Raw genomic sequence first — 19,850 nt, forward strand, 5'->3', positions numbered from 1 at the left:
TATGATGTTTGTCTCTAACTGGGGTCTATATTAGTCCAGGTTAAGTGTATATATGTGTTTTCTACCTACATACCAGCAGATACCCCACACTTGAGCAGGACTCACACAAACATGTTCCAGGCTTTGCTAGCTTGGCCGTCTCTTCAGCTTCAACACTGTGATGCTGTGGTTGTTAACTGAATTGTGGACCTGCTATTAGCTGCATTTGCAGTCTTTATGGTGGAAAATGCCAAGTTTTGAAATGGCATTGCAATGTCCTATTTCACTTAGGCAATTTATTATTGTTAAGGCCTAAATATTAGGCACAGTCAGCATCCAAAGATTAACATATGTATGTGTGAGTCCCGCTGGATGCTGTCTATAAATAATCAGTATAATTACTGTACTGTAATAATCATTTCTAATGATAATTATAAACATATCTGTTATTCTTATAATATACAATAATAGCAACTGACACAAAATACTGTAAATATGTATATACACATACCCATACAGACACATTCATGTAAATATATACATATTATATATTCCATATGATTATATGGAATATGGACAATTGTTCACACCCCAACACACTCTGAAGATAAACAGAGTGTCTTCGGGTGGGTGGGCAGTCAAAGGAACCAAAGAGAAGGCTAACAGAACAAAGAAAACTAAAACCTTTACAACATTATAATTTATTATCAGGGAAATAATCTATTTTTAATTTAATAGAATTCACTTGGCAATTATGAACCTATAATTTATATTAAAAATTTGTTTTTTCAAATAATTTTTTTATTATAATTGTCAGTTATTGTGATTCTTTCATTACTGTTATCACTGCAAAACTAATTATTTAACTATAAATAATATGAAACTGTACTATAAAATATAGTCTTTACAAAGATGGATGGTGTAAGCTGAGTTCAGTTCTATTGTGTGTTGGTGCAGACCAGAGAGTCTGAGAACATGTTGTCACAGTGAAGATGTACGGTGTGATCACCATGGGATGGTTTCCTTTTCCAGAGGCTGATCATCTGCTGCCTCCATGGACCAGTTCAGTCTCTGCTGCACACAGGAAGGTTGAGTCTTACTGAGAAGGCCTTTTGCTACACAGATAAGAGGAAGTTAGTCCAGAAATGTTGACTGGTCCTCAGCAACGTTTCCCTGCAGCAACATGGCTGGTCTCTGACTCAAGAGTCAGCACAGGTTACTCTTTGATGGTGTCGTGCAGGCATGAACATGGAACTGGTCCTGAGGAAAAGAAATGGATAAACACATTTTGTTATTAACTCAATTTTTCTAAGACCACCAGCTGAAAGCCTGCATAACACATGATAACGAAATACCTTAAATGTGCTGCGGGTCCAGTCTTCTCCTGGCCAGTGCAGTTTCACACCCAGATGCTTTGGGAGTGTTGATGACAGTATTCTGATGAGGATCGATGGTGAAAAGAAAGACTCACAGCAGAGGAAGAGCTGATAAACAGAAAGCAAATGTTCTTTAGATGCTGTAATCTGCAACATGGATGAATATATATTAATTACAATAATAATGAATAATTTCATTACCTTTTCTTCTACTGTGAGGAACCCAGGTCACTGGCAGGAGGAGGAGGAGTCTCTTAGTCCCGTGAAGTCTTGCTTCCTCTGTTGTTGGTGTGCAGCATGGCAGCATTATGGCAATAATCTTTCTTAGGCCCAGTCAGGCGGTCAGGTGAAGCTTCACAGGTGACATTTCATCACCTACTTGAAGAAAGACTGGGATGGCAGCATGTAGAAGACTTCTCTGTGTGGTCCAGCAGTGGTGTCTCTTGTTTGCACCAATAGTTCATGAAGATGATGTAGAAGTGTGATGGTGTAGATCTGCTGCAAATGGTTGTGCTGGATGAAGTTGTCACAGAGGACACAGGAGAACATGTGTCCTGTCTGGAGTACACACGTCTAAAAAAGGAATTTCTAAACAAAAACATCTTTTCTGCCGGTAAAAACATCCTCGTGTCAAAGATTTGGCCATTCAGCTCTAAGTACACACAGATAGTGCAATGAAACTGTGAATAGCTGAATAAATCAGTGATGGTTCCTTTGACTGCCCACCCCACCCCCAACCCACCATGCCCTGCACCCTGTGGGTATCAGCTGGTATATCAATACACCAGAAAGCTCATGCTTTCTGGTGTATTGATGTAGTTATTTTGAACAGCTTTAGTACAGCTGCTGGATGTATACAAACCAGCAGCTGTACTGCATGGTAAGCCTTCTGGATGCTGCAAACAGTTGCTGGTATGTCCAAAACCAGCAACTGTGCTGCAGTTGCTGCAGTACAGCTGCTTACCATGACGTGCAGCGGCTGGTTTGTACAAAACCAGCCGCTGCACTTCATGGGAATTCTTCTGCATCCAGAAGGCTTACCATGTTTGGCCTGTGCATTTACCAACCCAAACCCACCCACCCAGGTAAATGCACAGGCCAAAAATCTATTTCCATAATTATTTTCTACCATTAATTCTCTATCCATAAAGGTTCTGTACCATTAATTCTCTATCCATAAAATTTCTGTATCATTATTTCTGTTTCCATAAATATTCTGTATCATTATTTCTGTTCCCATAATTTCTCTGTACCATGATTTCTTCATGATTTATTAAATTTTTGCACACTTTTCACTGATCTGTACACCAAAATACAAAGTAAAGTGTTTTTCAAATGAACGTCCTCTTTAAAACTCACCAGACATGTTCATGGTTCACTGGTGGAAACGATGCAGAACACCGGGTTATGGTAGCTCCAGTACGTCCTCATCACACCAGAATGGAGACACTGCTGACGCTGGGATATAAATACAAGATCTAGTAGTGTGTTCTTGTCTGTGGTGGCAGATGTGATCAGCTGTGTATAACCTTTAGACTGGAACAGCTCCAAAATGGGCTTGGGAGAAGTGGGTACCTGATTCTCGTTAAAGTCGCCGCAAACAATTACAGGGTGACAGTCCATCGTCTCCAGTGCATCCAGAAGGCTTACCATGTTTTCCAGGAAGCGCCTCAAACTGTAGCTCGGGGGTCTGTACACAGCTGCGATCAGTGCCTGGACTGGAGCCTCAACCTTCAGAACTACAAATTCAAGATCAGTAACATTATGCAAATACTGTTTTTCATGCACCTGAATGTGGTATCGCACATAAACAGCAACTCCACCGCCACATCTGCTGGCCATCTGAGGAACATTTGTGTACGACACGTGTCTGTTACGCTTGTACAAGGTGAATCCATCCAGCTGAAGACTGTCTGCAACAAAGGAGCCCTGCAGGTGAGATTCGGTTAGACACAGTACATCGGCCAGACACAGTTCATGATGTCTCTTGATGTCATCGATGTGAGAAGGCAGTCCCTCTGTGTTGTGATGGACGACGGTCAGAGTGTCAGGCCTGCTTACGGTTTCTCTCAGAGGAAGAAGAGGCATCATGTCATCCACACTGGCTTGTCTCATGGTCTGGATGGCTGTAGTAACTTCAGGGTTGGCGTAGATTTTCTTCTCATCCAAGTCCAACAGATACAGTCCGCTGAGAGAAGTCACCCTGCTTAGAGCCACATAAGCCATGCCTGCTTCAAAGATCTTCTTCAAGGAAACTACAGCTGCATGTGTTGTTAAGCCTTGAGTTTTATGCACGGTACAAGAAAAGGCCAGCTTTACAGGGAACTGTCTACGTACCACTCCTTTCTGTTTCACAGTATCCTCTGCTCTCTCCACGTAAACCAGATCGTCAGATCCTGCAGGTCCACTACGTCTTCCAGCTGTTTGACTGTCCATTCTCAGCCCAAGCTTTGTGATGCGTTGATCCGTCTCAGAAGTAATCACCTTCATCAGAGTACCAAAGGCACCATTCACCAATCCTTTCTGTATGTCAATGTTTCTGGTGAGCATGACACGAGCTCCTTCCGCAAGTTTCAAGGTGTCAGGTAAATCATTGCGTCCTCCTTTGCTGGGTTTGTCTTGCCGTGTCATTCTTTGTGATCGAGAATCTTTCTGGAAGTCGTCTGCATCAATAGTGATGATGTCAGAAAATAACCGAGACAGCGTTGCTGAGTTGTGATCTTCAACCAACTTATTTGTGGGGAAAATATGCAGAACATCGGTGGAACAAAGTTCTGGTTGAGTGATGGTATGTGTCAGCAATTCTCTGTCAGAGTCAGACAGTTCCTCATCTTTCTCCTTCACTCGAATCCTGTTCAGCATTTCTGCAAAGGCAACATCATCTTTCTGACGCATGATCTCAGTCAGGGTGATCATCTGAAAATGTTCCTGCCATAGGTCAATCTGAGATGGGTCGTGCACACAGAGAGGTTTAGACTGTCGTACTGGTGGCAGCTGATAAAAATCTCCAACAGCTAGGACTGACATTCCTCCAAAAGGTCTGTTATTACCCTTGATCTGTTTCAGTCTGGCATCCACATAGGCGAAAAGCTGCTTGGAAACCATAGAAATCTCATCAATGATAATGATCTCAGCATTGTACAGTTCAGCTCTGACTTCATCCAGTTTATTGCCAAGTCCTTGAATGGGAGGTTTTAAACTGCGAGGCAAGTGGAGGAGAGAATGCAACGTTGTTCCACCAATCCCGAAAGCTGCAGTTCCCGTAAATGCAGTGAGAAAAACAGTAGGGCTCGATATGTCGGCTTCCTCTGCATGTCTTGGCAGTCTGCTCAGTATCTTTGATGCTTCTGAGTGAATGCATTTAATCAGATGTGACTTTCCTGTTCCTGCACCACCGTTTACATAGAAGAAAAATGGCTCTTGATTGACAGAACAGACATGTTTGATGCACCAGTCTCTGATTGCATAGAACACACAGGCCTGCTTCTGGTTCAGGTTCTGATACATTTGTCTGAGAACAGTTGGATCAATGGCAGGGGCTTGTCTGATTGCACTGAGTTCTGTTGCAGCATCAGACTGAGGACAAAGGTCAGGAACATTTTCCTGCTCGTTTTCATTGATTAGCTCTCTTACCAGCAGGTCCTCATCACAATCCAACCTCACAACTTCAGATTCTGGAGCAAGATTACACCATTCATCGATCACAACGTTTCTGTTCTCCTCAAACTCCTCCAGTGCTTCTTCAATGGCCTCACTGTGTTTCTCGTACTTGTCTCTGTTGTGTTTGACAATGTTCTTCACATAGACAGAATGGTTTGATCCGGGTAGCACGACCCATCCAGAAGAGTAGAAAGACTGATATGTAGGAAAGTTTCTCTTTAGTTCCTGCTCTGATCTGTGAGGAAGGTACAGTCTCAGTAATCTCTCATGAAATTCTTCAGGATGCTTTTCTTTTGAACAGTGGTAATATCTGATAATAGCAGGTTTATCATTTTTACGCTGTTGAACATATCCTAGTCCATTGAGCAGTGGAAAGACATCGTCCTTTTTAGCATTTTCACTCTTGACAAACCTGCAGTTAGCAGCAAAATCAGCCAAACACATCTCCTCATACTCTGGTCTCTCTGGTCTGGCTTTATACTTGTCATTCAAACTTGTCATCCAGACGTCACAAGATTCTGGTGGCAGTTCCTCCAAGAATGCTATAGAACGACTCATTTTACAGCAGTTTTCTTCCGTGGGAACGAAAATTGTGCTTCGTGAAGATTTTTTCATTTTTATTCCACATGCACGAGTCACACACTCCTGAGCACTGACTTCTCTTTTCTTTGAGTAAGCTTGCATGACGGCTCGCATCTCATCACACTCATTGACATGATCTCTGTCTGCGTTCTGTAACATATCTGTTAAGTAGTTTGAAAGATTTGTCTCCTGTTTTGTAATGTATTTACAGAGATACTCCACACAGGAATAAGCATTCACAATATATGAAACATCAATGTTAGCATCCCAGGCTTTCAGCAGATGTGGGTTGTAACCATTAATCCAGCAGTCTTTGGGATCACGTTTCAGGTGGACGGCAATCTTTTTGTTCATCAAATGAAGACATCCTTCATATTCTTGCAGCGTCAGGTTGCAACGAACCAGGATCTGTTGTAAAGTCAAGGAAGCAATTTCAGGTTCATTAAGCAGGTCCATGAAAGGTTTCAGTTTCTCTTTGGCAGCGTTAATGTCTCCTTCTTCTTCAGGTCTCACAATCATGGTTTTTCTGCAGGGCGGCTTTGGAAAACCAAACCGACAACCAGAGTTTACACTCTTGAAACAGGTTCTTGTGTGGTTCCTACTGTGTTTCTGGAGCTCACTCACTTTCCTGTACAGTTCAGGTTGTGTGTCTGGGTCAGGCAACTGGGCTGAGATGTATTTGTCAATGAAATCACAGATAGTCTGATCGTCATTCACATCAAGTTCTACAGCATTTTTTACCCAAACGAGACCATGTATGTGTGGACTTCCTCTGTGTTGGAACTCCAGTCTGTAGAAAAAATCGATAATTTCTCCCAGAGGTTGTGAAGGAGAGAGAAGCAGGTCTCTGAACAGGGCTTCAACACGCTTATCAAACATACGCATGGATGTGACAGGGTTTGATCTGAGAATTTCACTTTTTTCTGACCAGTTTAGAGCTTCAAAATCTACTTGTTCACCTTGCTGTCTCTTTATAGCTGTTATCACTTCAGGCCACCTGAATTCAGCAGCAGAAAAAGTCAGAAAGAACGTAGGAGTTCCCAACTGTCTGATCATAGCAAAAAGGTCTTTGGAGGTTTTCTGCCAGTATGCAGGAGTTCCTCTTAGTGGGATCATGAATCTGACTGCATCTTTATTTCTCACCAGCTTCTGAACTTCTGTTCTGTTCTGTAACATGGCTGAGGTTATTTGTCTTCCATCTCTGGTTTTAGTCTTTCCTTTTCTTAACTGTACCATCATGCTGGAATTGGCCAAGTTAATTTCAGTGACAAATTGTGCAAAGAACAGATAATTAGGATCTCTAGCAAACCGCTCATCAATGTGGAAAAGTCTGGACTTGAAATATCCACTAGGTGTGACAATTTTTTCTCGAGCTTCATCTATGGTGTTCTGACCAGTAGGAAATTGGCAGGGAAACGCTATGGCTTCAAGCTTTGGTGTTTTAAAAAAGCTGACTGGATCATTTCTTTCTGCTGGAGCAACACAGTAGATGCTATCGGTGTAACAGAGAATCTCATCTGATATGTCAACAGGCTGAAGACATGATTCTATAGCAAAACCTCCATTTGGTAGATCATCTGGTTCTGCATCATCTCTGTGTTCTTGTTCAGTGTCACTCTGCATGTCCTTATCACGTTCAGGCTCATTTTCTGCATCACACAGTGCATCTTTCTCAATCATGTCAATCTCCATTAAATCAGCTTCATCATAGTCATCCTCTGCCATGCTTACATCATCATCATCATCATCATCGTCTGCATCAGGAAGTGTTGGATCACAGAGTTCAGCTTCATCTCGGATAGTAATATCCTGATACTGGGGATGGACCTGCTTCAGTTTGATAAGTGCTTGAACAAGTTTGGACCAGGTGACAGACTGAAACAGCTGGTGACCTTTATAAGACAGACGTCTTTTCAGCTTTACTCGTAAAACTTGAGACTCAGACCGAAGTCTAGGCAGCATGTTAATTGTCTCATTAACTTCTGATGGAACACACACCACATTTCCACGTATGAGTCTTTGTCTGCCTTTAGGTAGGGGAATGATCTTAGCAAACGGTATGCACTTTGCTATCAGATGTCTCTCCAAGATGTTTAGATCACACAGTTCAGGTGGAATCTTACGGAGTTGAAGGTTATTTGCTGCAGAAAGTCTTGGCATGTTCCCCTTTTTAAGATGTTCATGGCATGTGTGACAAACCCACTCTTTCTTTCTCTCATCGGGCACAGAGCACTGCTCATTTATACAGGATTCATCACAAACATGAATGTACTTTCCTGTCAGGCACTGTGCGACTACATCTGGATTTTTTTTATAATTTGATCTTTTGCAAAGTTTGACTTGGTTGGGAAAAGACGCTTTCTCACATGAAGAACAAACAAAGGTGGGGCCTGCCTTTATGTTTGATCTGAAGACAGATATTGCTTCATTGATTAAACTGTTTTCTGGCTCACTCTGGTTCTGCTCTACAATCGGATTGATTCTGTTTTCTGGTTCAGTTTCTACATTGTGAGTTTGTCTGTTCATCTGTCTGTATTTTCTTTTAATGATTGTTGCACATCTGATCTTATGCATCATCCTGAAGGAATAGTTGTCATTGTATCTGTCTGACATTCGTTTTTTCATAAGCTGTCTGTGTCTGAGTCTGAATTCTCTGTCATTTGCATAACGTTGGGTGACATAGGTTTTCTGTCTCTCTCGAAATGCTTCACTTTGTCTATAATTATTTCTGATGTATGTCTTTTGTTTTTGTCGAAACACCTCCTTTTGTTTGTAACAATGCTTTATGTACTCTTTCTGTCTCTGTCTAAATTGAGCATTTTCTCTATAGGAATTTCTGACGTATGATCTTTGTCTGTCTCTAAACCCAGCATTTTCTCTATAGGAATTTCTAACGTATGATCTTTGTCTGTCTCTAAACTCAGCATTTTCTCTATAGGAATTTCTGACGTATGATCTTTGTCTGTCTCTAAACTCAGCATTTTCTCTATAGGAATTTCTAACGTATGATCTTTGTCTGTCTCTAAACTCAGGATTGTGTTTGTACTGATTTCTAATGTACTGAGTTTTCTTCTGTCTAAAAGCAAGGTTGTTTTGATATCTCTTGGTAGAGGCACACTTTTTCTTTTTTCTATAAAGTTCATTAGAAGAATATTTTTGCCTCTCTTTCTGTTTTTTATCATCTTTTTTTTGTCTAGGTTTTTCGGTCATCATTACTCTCTTTTTCATTTTTCTCCTTTCAGCTTTACTCAGCTTTGTTAGTTTCCGGGAGATTTCCAGTTGCACAGTATCAGAGAAATCACTAACAGCATCACAGACAGTATCATCATGTGCAATGAATGAATAGAATTCACTTGTTTCTGGTACAACATTGGTATTACATAATGAAACCCCATCTTCTCTCATAGGTAATGGCATACTGCTATCAGTAGACACACTTTGCATTACGTTATCAGAAAGATCACTTGTAGTGTTCATTACGTGAGCTGTCATGTTTGATTGATGTACTGGAGAATCCTGTCTTTGGAATGATGCAGTTTCAATCTCCTGTTGTTCGACCACATTACAGTTAGCTTTTATTTCTGGTGAAATGTTCTCAGAGTGATCATGGCGTATATATCTGTGTGATTTATCAACAGCATCATGTGACAGAGGCGGTGTATTAACAGCTGGCGTTCTGCAGTCTGTCTGTGACACAGCATTTCTTGAGCTGGATGGGTTTGCAGTGTAAAATGACACAGGCTTGAGTTCATACTGAGTAGATGGTGCTAGCATAAACGCAGAGTAGGACAATATGATCCTGTCAATCATATCACTCAGACGTGAGAATTTCAGCATTACAGCACTTGCAAACGTATGTGTGTCTAATGGCACTGGCAGTCCATCTTTATCTCGACGATGTGGGTCAAAAATTCCATATTCTCCAGATTCGGTCCGGAAAACTCCAACACATAATCCTGTTATTAGCAACAGTGCATACTGTACATCAGACAACAAACAACTCAGTCCTTCCTCAAGGCTTAGAACAGTCTCTCCACCTCCATATGTTCCATAATGAGACTCCTGAGTTAAGTCTACATGACATTTAGCCTTTCGTGCTGTCACCTCATCTGGGAGTTCGTCAGTTGCCAGGAAAGTACTGTTTTTAAACCTTTTTCGAACCTCTCTGTACATTGCGTCACCTTTATCCAAAACATGGTTAAGATCTTGTTTGGTAATGTTTTCATCCTCATGCAGATATGATAGAAACACCAAACTGTTTGCCACACATTGCTTATTCCTTGACATTTTTCCATATTTGAAGGAAGCCTGACTGTATGAAGCAGAGAGTCGTGTCACAGATGGTTCAGGTTCCTCGGTCATGGTGTGTAAATGAGATGGTCCGGCTGCATCATGTCCTCTCTTTACAATGTCAGCATAAGACACATGTGGTACACTCTGGTTTACCTGTTGTCCTTTAGAGGGATCATTCTGGACAGTATCTATGACAGTGTTCTCATTAGGAACTGGTGGTTCGCTAGAACTGTTCTGGCCTCTGTTGGTAATCTGCATTTCAGCATGAGACAGCTGTGGTACACTCTGGTTTACCTGGGGACCATCAGAAGTCTGTCCAACATCATCACTGTGAGATCCTCTCTTTAGAGCATCAGCATAAGACACCGTCTGGGACACCTGGTTGCTGCTCTGAGAACTGGTACCTTGTGCTTGTTCACGAGCTTGTCTTGCCTTCTCCCATCTGCACTTCTGAGACTGAGACCCACGTTTTGCTCTCGGCATTTTTGCTCCTTCAAAACCTCAAACCTTACTTTATTTGTACTGATAACACTAACAGATTTGAGTTTTACTCAGTTAACAGGTTTTATGTCTTCTCAAACACAAACTCAAGTTTAATAAACACTAAAGAAAAATAATTTCTCAAGATTTCACACGACCAAAAACCTCAGTACAACTTATGCTGAATCAAAGCAGTATTTAATTACCACACACTTTAGTACAAATTACTCTTGTGTTCAGTGGTTCTTGGATACTTTATTCCAAATATGCACAAGAATTGATATATATTGTTATCTGAAATTATACAGATTAGTTATTTAAACTGTTGTACAGACTATTCAGAAGTAATTATACCAGAAAATATATTTAGGCTATACAATCAGCTAGTATCTATCAGTTGACCCCCAAACTATTAAAACTGTTTTGGTACGAAGTTTATAGACGTAAATAATCAACTCGGTTTACACTTGTTAATCTGATATGCACTAACTCTTAAAGGGAAAAGTTATGTAATGTCACTGCAAGTGGTTAAAAATATTTAATGTTCAAATCTTCAATTAACCAAATTCTTTAAAATATCTAAGAAATCCTCAAATCTTCAAATATGAATCTGACAGAACCAGATGAATTAGCTACAATCTGTTAAACTAAACTAGTAACTTTTGTTAGCACACAGAAAATATCAGATACGGATTTTCAGTATTTCTCAGGAGTCAATTTATAACTAGTTTTTACAAGTATTCAATACCCAGAAATATATAGAGATCACTTACGTCAGATGTTACACCAGATTACTTATTTTGTTTTATGCTACTCTTTAGCTTTTCCAATAGATAGAACTGTATGAATCTAATAATTTTTTAGATATGACACTAAGCTCTATTCACATCTGTGACTGTTTTATATCGACTTTTATGTGCAAATCTGGAACACAGCAGCAGCAGCGAAGGTGGTGGGATGAAGATGGCTTCTGTTGTCTGGATTCCTCCTTTCAGCTCAGCTCAGGACAGACAGCAGACTGCTTCTCCAATGCTGGATGTGGTCTTTTATAGCAAGACTTTAGCAAACCTGCAGTGAGTCCAGTGGTAGCAGCAAAGGAGTGGAAACAGCTGATTCACTGGAAATAAACACACTCCAGGAACTTCTAGCGGTTATCTTTTACTTTAATTTATATAATATATTTTAACACAAATAACAAACTGTAACTGAGTGCTGCAGAAATACTTACAGCTCACAAACCTTCAGTTAGTCCAGAATGAGGAGCAGGAACAAACTGAGATAAATGACCGTGCTCTGGATTTTACTATAATCCAATTAGGATTTTTGTAGATTTATCTAAACAGTGAACTATAAATTACTGTATTAAGTGCTGTATTAAAGATGTGTTACTTGGAGATCAATAAATACAGCTGATCTCTATCAAATGAACAAAATGATAAAGTATGGAAGATCTCTGAAGTCAATCCAAATTGTCTGTGTATGTAGCAAATTTGTTTTTCCAAATGTACAGAATTATATTTAAAATAATGTTCTTTTTCTTTGGTCCACTGAATGTTAAATGTTTGTCAGATCTGAATGTATATGATGTATAGCAATGCTTTCTAGTTAAATTAGTTGTTTCCAATTCTAAGTGCAAGGGTGCAGGATAGGACAGAACAGCGGAGAGATAGAGCGTGAGGGCGGAGATGCTCTCAGGATTAGAACAGATAGATCTCACCAGGAATTCTACACTGCTGAGAGTTTATATGCAAATATCAGAAAGTCCAAAAATAGAGTCCAATAAGACAGAAGATAAGATATCAAGTTTCTTGTAATCAATCTCCAAACAATCAATTCTTGTAAAAAGGTTCAAAAACAGGTTTCATGTGTGGTGGGCCTTGTTGCCCTAGACAGATCAGGGATAGATGGGATACAAGATAGAGGGTGGGCCTTGTTGCCCTAGATAGAGCAAGGATAGATGGGATACAAGATAGAGGGTGGGCCTTGTTGCCCTAGACAGATCAGGGATAGATGGGATACAAGATAGAGGGTGGGCCTTGTTGCCCTAGATAGAGCAAGGATAGATGGGATACAAGATAGAGGGTGGGCCTTGTTGCCCTAGATAGAGCAGGGATAGATGGGATACAAGATAGAGGGTGGGCCTTGTTGCCCTAGATAGAGCAGGGATAGATGGGATACAAGATAGAGTCCAATAATTAGATAGATATGCACTAGAGTGACAGGAAAGATAGAGCGTCCAATAATGATAGAGGTAGATGGGGAGGGGAAGAGAGGTGGAGGACACAGGACACCTGCAAGACACAGAAAACATTGATTAGACATTGTTTAACTCAACTCAATGAAACACAATCTAATCTGGAGACCCTTTAACTATCTTAAATATAAAACAAAGTCCTTATTAAAAATACTCGTTTTCCTTTAAAACTGTTTTCAGTAAGATCAGAATGGGTAGTTTTTTTAAAGGCAGCTTTCGTTCACTAGCATCAGGATCCTAACAAACATCTTTATATAAATGTTCTGAAAGTTGTTTTGCACTTTTTTCTGTATATATTATCTGGCAAAATCATATTTCTCATTCTTTGTTTCAGTTTGAGAAAGGCCACATGAAACTAAGTCCATCTAGGTTTATTAAGCTGTGGGTTTAGTAACAGGTCTGTAATGACTGAAGGCTGCAGATGATCAATCATCCACTTTACACATAAAATATAAAATTACATCCAAGATCTTCAAATGAAGAGAAAGCTGAAAGAAAAACCAAGTTTAATAAATCTCTGTGCAGCACTATTTCCAGCGGTTTGTGTGAAAATAAATGGCATCATGAAACGTAGAACCCACTCAGACCCTCTGACTTGTTCTACATCAGGGCTGCTGGTTCAGGCCTACGAAGGCTGCAGTCCTGCAGGTTTTCAGTGTTTCCTGCTCCAACACACCAGACTACTGACATGGATCCAACACAACAACTCAGTCAGGTGTGTTGGAGCAGGGAGACTTTAAAACCTGCAGGACTGCTGCCCTCATAGGACCAAACTGTGTAGTCCTGGTCTACATGAACCAGATCAGTGCAGAACCAATCACAGGTGATCACTGCAGACTCTAGTCAAAGTAGATCTGGACTTCCTCTGATGTCATGCAGACCAGGAAACAAGTTCAACACACAGCAGCTGCATTTTGTAGACCAGAAGAATCCAGCTGTTCTGGTCCAGTCCCACCTCTGGCTGACAGGACTCACCTGCTCTCTCCTGATCCAGCAGCTGATTAACTCAGATGGAGACGTCATGTTTACATGTTACTGATGACAGAACTTAAACTGACCATCACACATCATAAATGAGCAGAGAGAAAACATCAGAGCTGCAGGTGTTCTGTAACATGATGATCCATGTTTCAGCTCCAGGATGAGGTCTGAGAGGAAGAGTCAGCAGCTGCTTATTGGTCTGATTCATTTATTAAATGTAGGAACCAGGATGAAGCTGGAACACATTGATCATAATAAAGTGTCATAATTACATGAACACATGCTGGTTTCTGGCTGTGGTCGTTAAATCCATTAAACGGGACCTAGCAGGAAGTTCCAACTGGAAACTGTCGGCTTTACACTGGTGGACTCCGCCCACTGCTGCTGGACCAGGTCTGATCCATTTACAGGTAGAACAGCTCGTCTCTCATGTCTGACTTCAGTTTAATGTTTCTAGATGTGTTTTTATTAACACGTATGTAGGAACTCACCTGGTCAGCAGGACTGATCAATAACAATATTTAACTTAAGCAGGATGAAAAGGTTTAAATGTGAAACCCTCATACATTCAGTCATGTGATGGACTCAACCTCCATCTACTATAAACACTTACCAGACAAAGCAGGAATCCTGAACCCCGTTCTCTCGGAGTCTGAGAGGAGAAACAGAGGAGTTAGTTCACTGCCAGAAACCATCAAATCATCTGATCTCACAGCTGACTGCTTCTGCTCTGGTCTCAACAGGATGAGCTTTGATCCAGACTTTTCTGGACTTTAACTTGCTGTTAGAAGATCATTTCAGAGGCTGGAAGCTTCATGATCAAAGATAAAAATATCATGTCCTCTTTCTACAAGGTGACATCAGTCCTGCTGCTGATTAATACAGAAGTGATCAGAGGTCAGAAGGAAAGCAGAGCAGCAGCAGATCAGCTGTGAAACATCTTGCGTGATGACGGATGTTGCAGTTCATGGATCCAGTCTGAGAGGACCAGGTCTGCTGGTCTGGATGTTAACCAGCTGCACGCTGACAGGATGATTGACAGCAGTTAAACAGGAAGTAGCAGGAACAGGTATGAGTACAACTTTAACACAATCCTGTCCCACTGGCTAAGTCTGGACACCTGACTGGTTTTACTGGAGGCTGGAGCTCTGATCATCATCTCAGAGGCTCCAAGTGTTTATGGTTCAGATGTAAAAAACAGCTGTAGATGTTCTACATCTTCTAAACTAAAAACTTTCCAGGAATATGTCAGGATCCTCAGAGAAACATCTGTTTACATGTGAAATGTGGAAGCTGCTTGGTTCTCTACAAGCTGCTGGACTTATTATTAATGTTTATAGGTCATTCCTGTAGTTTAAGAAGAAACATGAATGTGACTCAACTCCACAGACATGAGCAGATGAACATGAGACTGTATGAGCTGATGGTGGCCGACATGTCTGTGTTCCTACAATCACTGAAAGCTGATAAAACTGTCCAGCTCCACTACAGACGTTCAATCATCTACTTTACAGGAACTCATCTAAACTTTACTGACTCGGCCTCTGATACGGGTTCTGTAAGAATACAGGAACACTGCATGTTTCATACATGATCATACGTACCGCAGCAGAAGCACAGGATGCAGCTAACAATCTCTCAGCCTGAGAAAAGAGACAACAGGTTAGTTACCAGATCCATCTGTTCTGGTTAAAATCGGTAACCAGCTGTGGAGGTAAAACAGCTTTTCAGCTACTAAGATAACCTGTGTTTGCTGGACTGTAGGTGCTGGTGTGTCTGGGTTTCAAGCTCTAATACTGTGTACTGTTAGGGAAACAATGACTTAACTAAAAACCCATGACAATAATCAATAATCATATTTTTCTACAAACAGTAGAAAACTGAAGTTCCACTTAAATTAACCTGAATGTTTTCTATATTTTCCATCTTGATGTCTCATACCTGAGAACCATAACATGTTGGCTGGTAAATAAAACAAGATTCATCATCTTTAAATGAAGCCAAAGTGTCCTTTAGGAGCCACTGAAGCTTATTTACTGGACATGATGAGGACAGTCGTGTCTGTACTCTTCTAGAAAAAACCTGTGATGCTTTCATTAGTGTCCAGTAAAGTCAGACATTTCTTCTGTGTGATTGTAAGTAAACAAAGCAGTGAAATGATCTACTGTAGAGCTCCATGCAGCTCCTTGATTCAGTGTTTATGGCTGAAAGAGTCTCAGAGGGAGACCTCATATCTGTTAAATCCAGCCAGCAGCCGAGAACTGGACCAGTCTGATCAGGTCTGAGTTCAGGAAGCACACAGTGTGTTAACATGTAGAAAGCTGAGAAGAAGAAATGTTTAAATCTGCTGCTCTAACATCACCTGGACGGAGGAGGAAGACGTCTGGATGACCACTAGTTAAATCTCTTGTCAGAAATCTAAAGCAGCTTTTAAAACAAACACCAGATGTGATGATAAAGTAAAACTGAATCATTTATCTTCCTCTTCCACCTTCATCCAGGTATATTCTGCTTCACGTCTGATCCGTTCCTGCTCAGACTGACTGAACAAACATCCTGCTCTCCTCCTAAAACTGAACTTTCTTCAGTAAAAACCTGTAATCTGTGATTGTCTCTGCTTGTTTTCAGCTTGCTGTGAAACAGAAATGTCAGTCAAAGCTTATCCAGGTGTCTCATTGTGGTTCTGTCTGTGTTACCTGACAGAGTTTCCTCCAGGTGAGGAGAGTCTGGCTTCAGCAGATCACCTGGACAAACTCAGCTCAGAGAGTCAGAGGATAAATCATCATGTTTAAGTTTAGAAGTGAATCTACAGTTTAGACCTGAGTCAGTCTGGCTGATCACATGATGGTGGATTTACTGACTCGTGTCTCACTTTGTAAAGTCAACATGTGTTAGTTACTCTGATTACTGGTTACTGTGTCTGGTTACTCTGAGCTGCTTGTCATGTCAATATTACATCTGTTTCTATTGGCTCAGATTTTGGAAGGGTTGTTTCACAGCAGCCCTGCGACAGACTGGTGACCTGTCCAGGGTGTACCCTGCCTCTCACCTGTTAAAATGCTGGGATAGGCTCCAGCTCACCCGCGACCCGAAATGGAATAAGCGGTCAAGATAATGGATGGATGGATGGATGTTTCACAGCAAACCAAAAACAGCCATTAAAAAAATCCAGAATCATGGTTTTCTTCCAGAAGAAAGCTGAATTCGGGAGATAATACGTGGATAAAAACAGAGACTTTAAGTGTGAGATCATCTACTGCTCTCTGGAGACAGTTGGCTTTATAAAATACCTGGTCAACTTCCCGACCACTACACACCCTGAGTTTTCCACATCTACACTGGTTTGTAGTTTTGCTTGTGATAGCAGGACTCAAAAAATTATCCTAACATACAACATAAACAGGCTCATTGATCAGAACATTTTTTCTCTGAAGACATCATCCATTAAACTGAACATTTCTTCCATCACATTTAACTCCATCCAGTCCATCAGGATCTACTGAATTTAACAGTCCTGGTAAAACAAAGTCCACTCTTTCATTTCTAAGGTTTAATATATCAGGACAGGATCAATGTGACTTGGTCTTCAACAGATTTCATGTTTCTGTTCATTAAATAACAGCATGGTTAGAGATGTGTATTTTCTTATCTGATGGTGTATTAACTTCATTTTCAGAGCTGGCGAGGAGCAGATAATTTCTCATTATGTCCTGATAAATTACAGCTGTGAACTGTAAGAGGAAGGACTGTCTGCTTCACATGACTGTAAAATCCTGATAACATGACATGAAAATGCTTAAAGCCGTGGTTTCTTCTGGTTGTTTTAGATTCAGGAACGTCAGGAACACAAATCTCTTCTGTTGCTGGTTTTATAGCTGCAGCTATTACAATATGTATTAATAAATAATGTGCTGGTGATTATTAAGTCATTTCTCAGCCTAAATTTATTTTAATGTACATTTTTTTAAACAGTGAGAACCACTGCTTTGAATCAGTCTGTACTTACCAAACAGTCGATAAACCACCAGGAGTTTCTCTCTCTAGTCTGAAAACACAGATCAACAGTTTATTATCTGAGCTGAGAGGAGTCAGTCTGCCAGAACTCCAGCACACACACATAATACTGATGATACCACATTTCCATTTTATTTTACTGTAAAATCTTCAATGCAGCTAATTTCTAACACACCATATAATGAGCAGGTCCTCTCAGGGCATTTCTAATGATACAGTCCAGTTCAGGTGAATTATAATCCAGTTCAAACAGATCTAAACCAGTTCCTACAGAAAAATGACCTGGCCATAAAAAAACAATTCACTGAAGCAGTCATTTAATTTATATGTAGAGTAGTGTGTTAAAAGTCATGTGGACATAAAATCAGTAATAAATACAAGTAATTAATTTTTCATCTGGTTAATTTGATGTGTGTCTCACCTTTACAGACAGTAAACAGCTGTGAGACACAGCTGCAGTTAGACCGTAGAGTCCTTAAGTTATCTATGTCATACCTGTCTGTGCCACCAGAGAAAAACATCTCATCTCTGCATGTTTTGGTCCCTGTCAGCTTAGTAGTTAACTCAGTTATAACATTATTAATTTTACAGCTGTGCATATTAAGTCTTTTAACTGAGAACGAAAGTTTTCTGACTGATTAGTCCCTCCAGGCTGGATAGCATTAGCAGTTAACTGTATATGAATCCCTTACAAAACACACCTAATTATCTACAGGTCTGGATGAACAGACAGCTAGCGGTTAGCATAATGCTAATCGCTAGCTTACTGTACAAAACCAGTTACTATGAATGGGATAGTAATGAATTTGGTTGCTTTCTCCCTATCTGCCATTAGCCATGTCATTTAACTTCGTCACTGTGGTTAAAGAATAAATAAATCTGGTGGGTCATTGGTTTGTTTGAATTCGTCTGAAGTTTAACAAGAGCTGAAGACATATTTATGACATTAAAATTAGCCGTTAGCGTCCATTAGCGTTAGCAACGCGAACGGTTAGCTAGCTTCAAACTGTTAAAATATACTTGTTCATATGGCTAATTTCGATTATTGTTTGGCTGATTTTACATCGTTTACCATTCAACACACTGGACACGTTAGAAGATGCTTAAACGTGTTTATAGTTCATAAACTGAATAATTTAACCGAGGGACATTAGCCATTAATCTCCGCTAGCGTGACGAAGCGAAATGGATGTACTTCCGGTTCGTTTCGATTAAAACTGTTAAAATAGTAATTAATTTCGACCGTTCTTCGACTGATTTTACTTCGCTTATAGTTCATCAACATCTCAGGACATTTCTGAGGACGTTTACAGCTGTTTATAGATAAAATATTAATAATTTCACGAGAGACAGATTGCCGCTTACTCACTGTTTGCCGAAGCCAGCAGAAGGGGAGGGGCGGGAGCTGGCGCGGTCTCGTAGAAAGGAGGGTGTTTAGTTTAGGTGGAGTAAGAAATTCCAGTGTTTGGTTACAAACTGTGTAAAATATAAGTAAATAAAGTTCTTAAACATATAAGTCCACTAACTAACAACTAACACTGACTGAATAATATAAACAAATTTAATACAATTACTACTGTAATGTGAATGACTACAATGTGATAATAAAGTCACAATAAGGTGTCCGAACACTGTTCAGTCTTTGAACTTCTCTTTAAAACAACGTTTCACATGTTGATAGTTGCATTAATTAGTAGATAAGATAATACATTTTTAAACCATCATTTTTATCATTAAATGGTTTTGCAAAGAAAACTGTATATTATTCATGTATGAATATTGCTATGGTACATGAGGCAGCCATAACTCCATCACAAGTGATAGATAAAGCTATTAATATTACATATCTTTTACTAATTAGAGGAACACCATAGAATTAATATGAATGATACTAATATTTGGGCCAGCCTTCATCATTTTATAAGCTGGTTGACCTGCAATTACATATTTTGTGATGTATATATATATATAAAAAAAACAAGTTAACATTGGATGCCTCCATTACATTTCACAATCTTAACCACTTAATCCAACCAGTAAACCGTCCCATCAGATCTCACAGACCACACTTGGTATTTACCTGTATCTTTAAAATAATTTACTTTGTGACTTTGCTTTGCTTGGCGGTTAGACCAAGAAATTGATAAATCAAACTAAACAACCCCAACTAATCTCTGTCAGCCATGTGAAAACAGAAGCATCTCTTGATCATCTTGTATTCTATAATAAAA

General features: G+C 40.0%; 1 long non-coding RNA gene across 2 annotated transcripts; it reads right to left on the reverse strand.

Moving 5' to 3' along the window:
• Positions 1-12,392: 12,392 nt before the first annotated feature.
• On the reverse strand, positions 12,393-19,021 carry LOC121635335. Of its 2 annotated transcripts, none has more exons than XR_006009405.1 (5): positions 18,989-19,021; positions 17,612-17,650; positions 15,210-15,248; positions 14,219-14,257; positions 12,393-12,661 (listed from the first exon to the last, which is right to left on the reverse strand). It is a non-coding gene; the product is annotated as an uncharacterized LOC121635335 (long non-coding RNA). The 2 variants fall into 2 exon arrangements; XR_006009406.1 differs by having other exon boundaries at positions 17,612-17,643; positions 18,989-19,007.
• Between the last annotated feature and the right edge of the window lie 829 nt (positions 19,022-19,850).

Source organism: Melanotaenia boesemani, chromosome 24 (assembly GCF_017639745.1).
Source record: "Melanotaenia boesemani isolate fMelBoe1 chromosome 24, fMelBoe1.pri, whole genome shotgun sequence".
NCBI lineage: Eukaryota > Metazoa > Chordata > Actinopteri > Atheriniformes > Melanotaeniidae > Melanotaenia > Melanotaenia boesemani.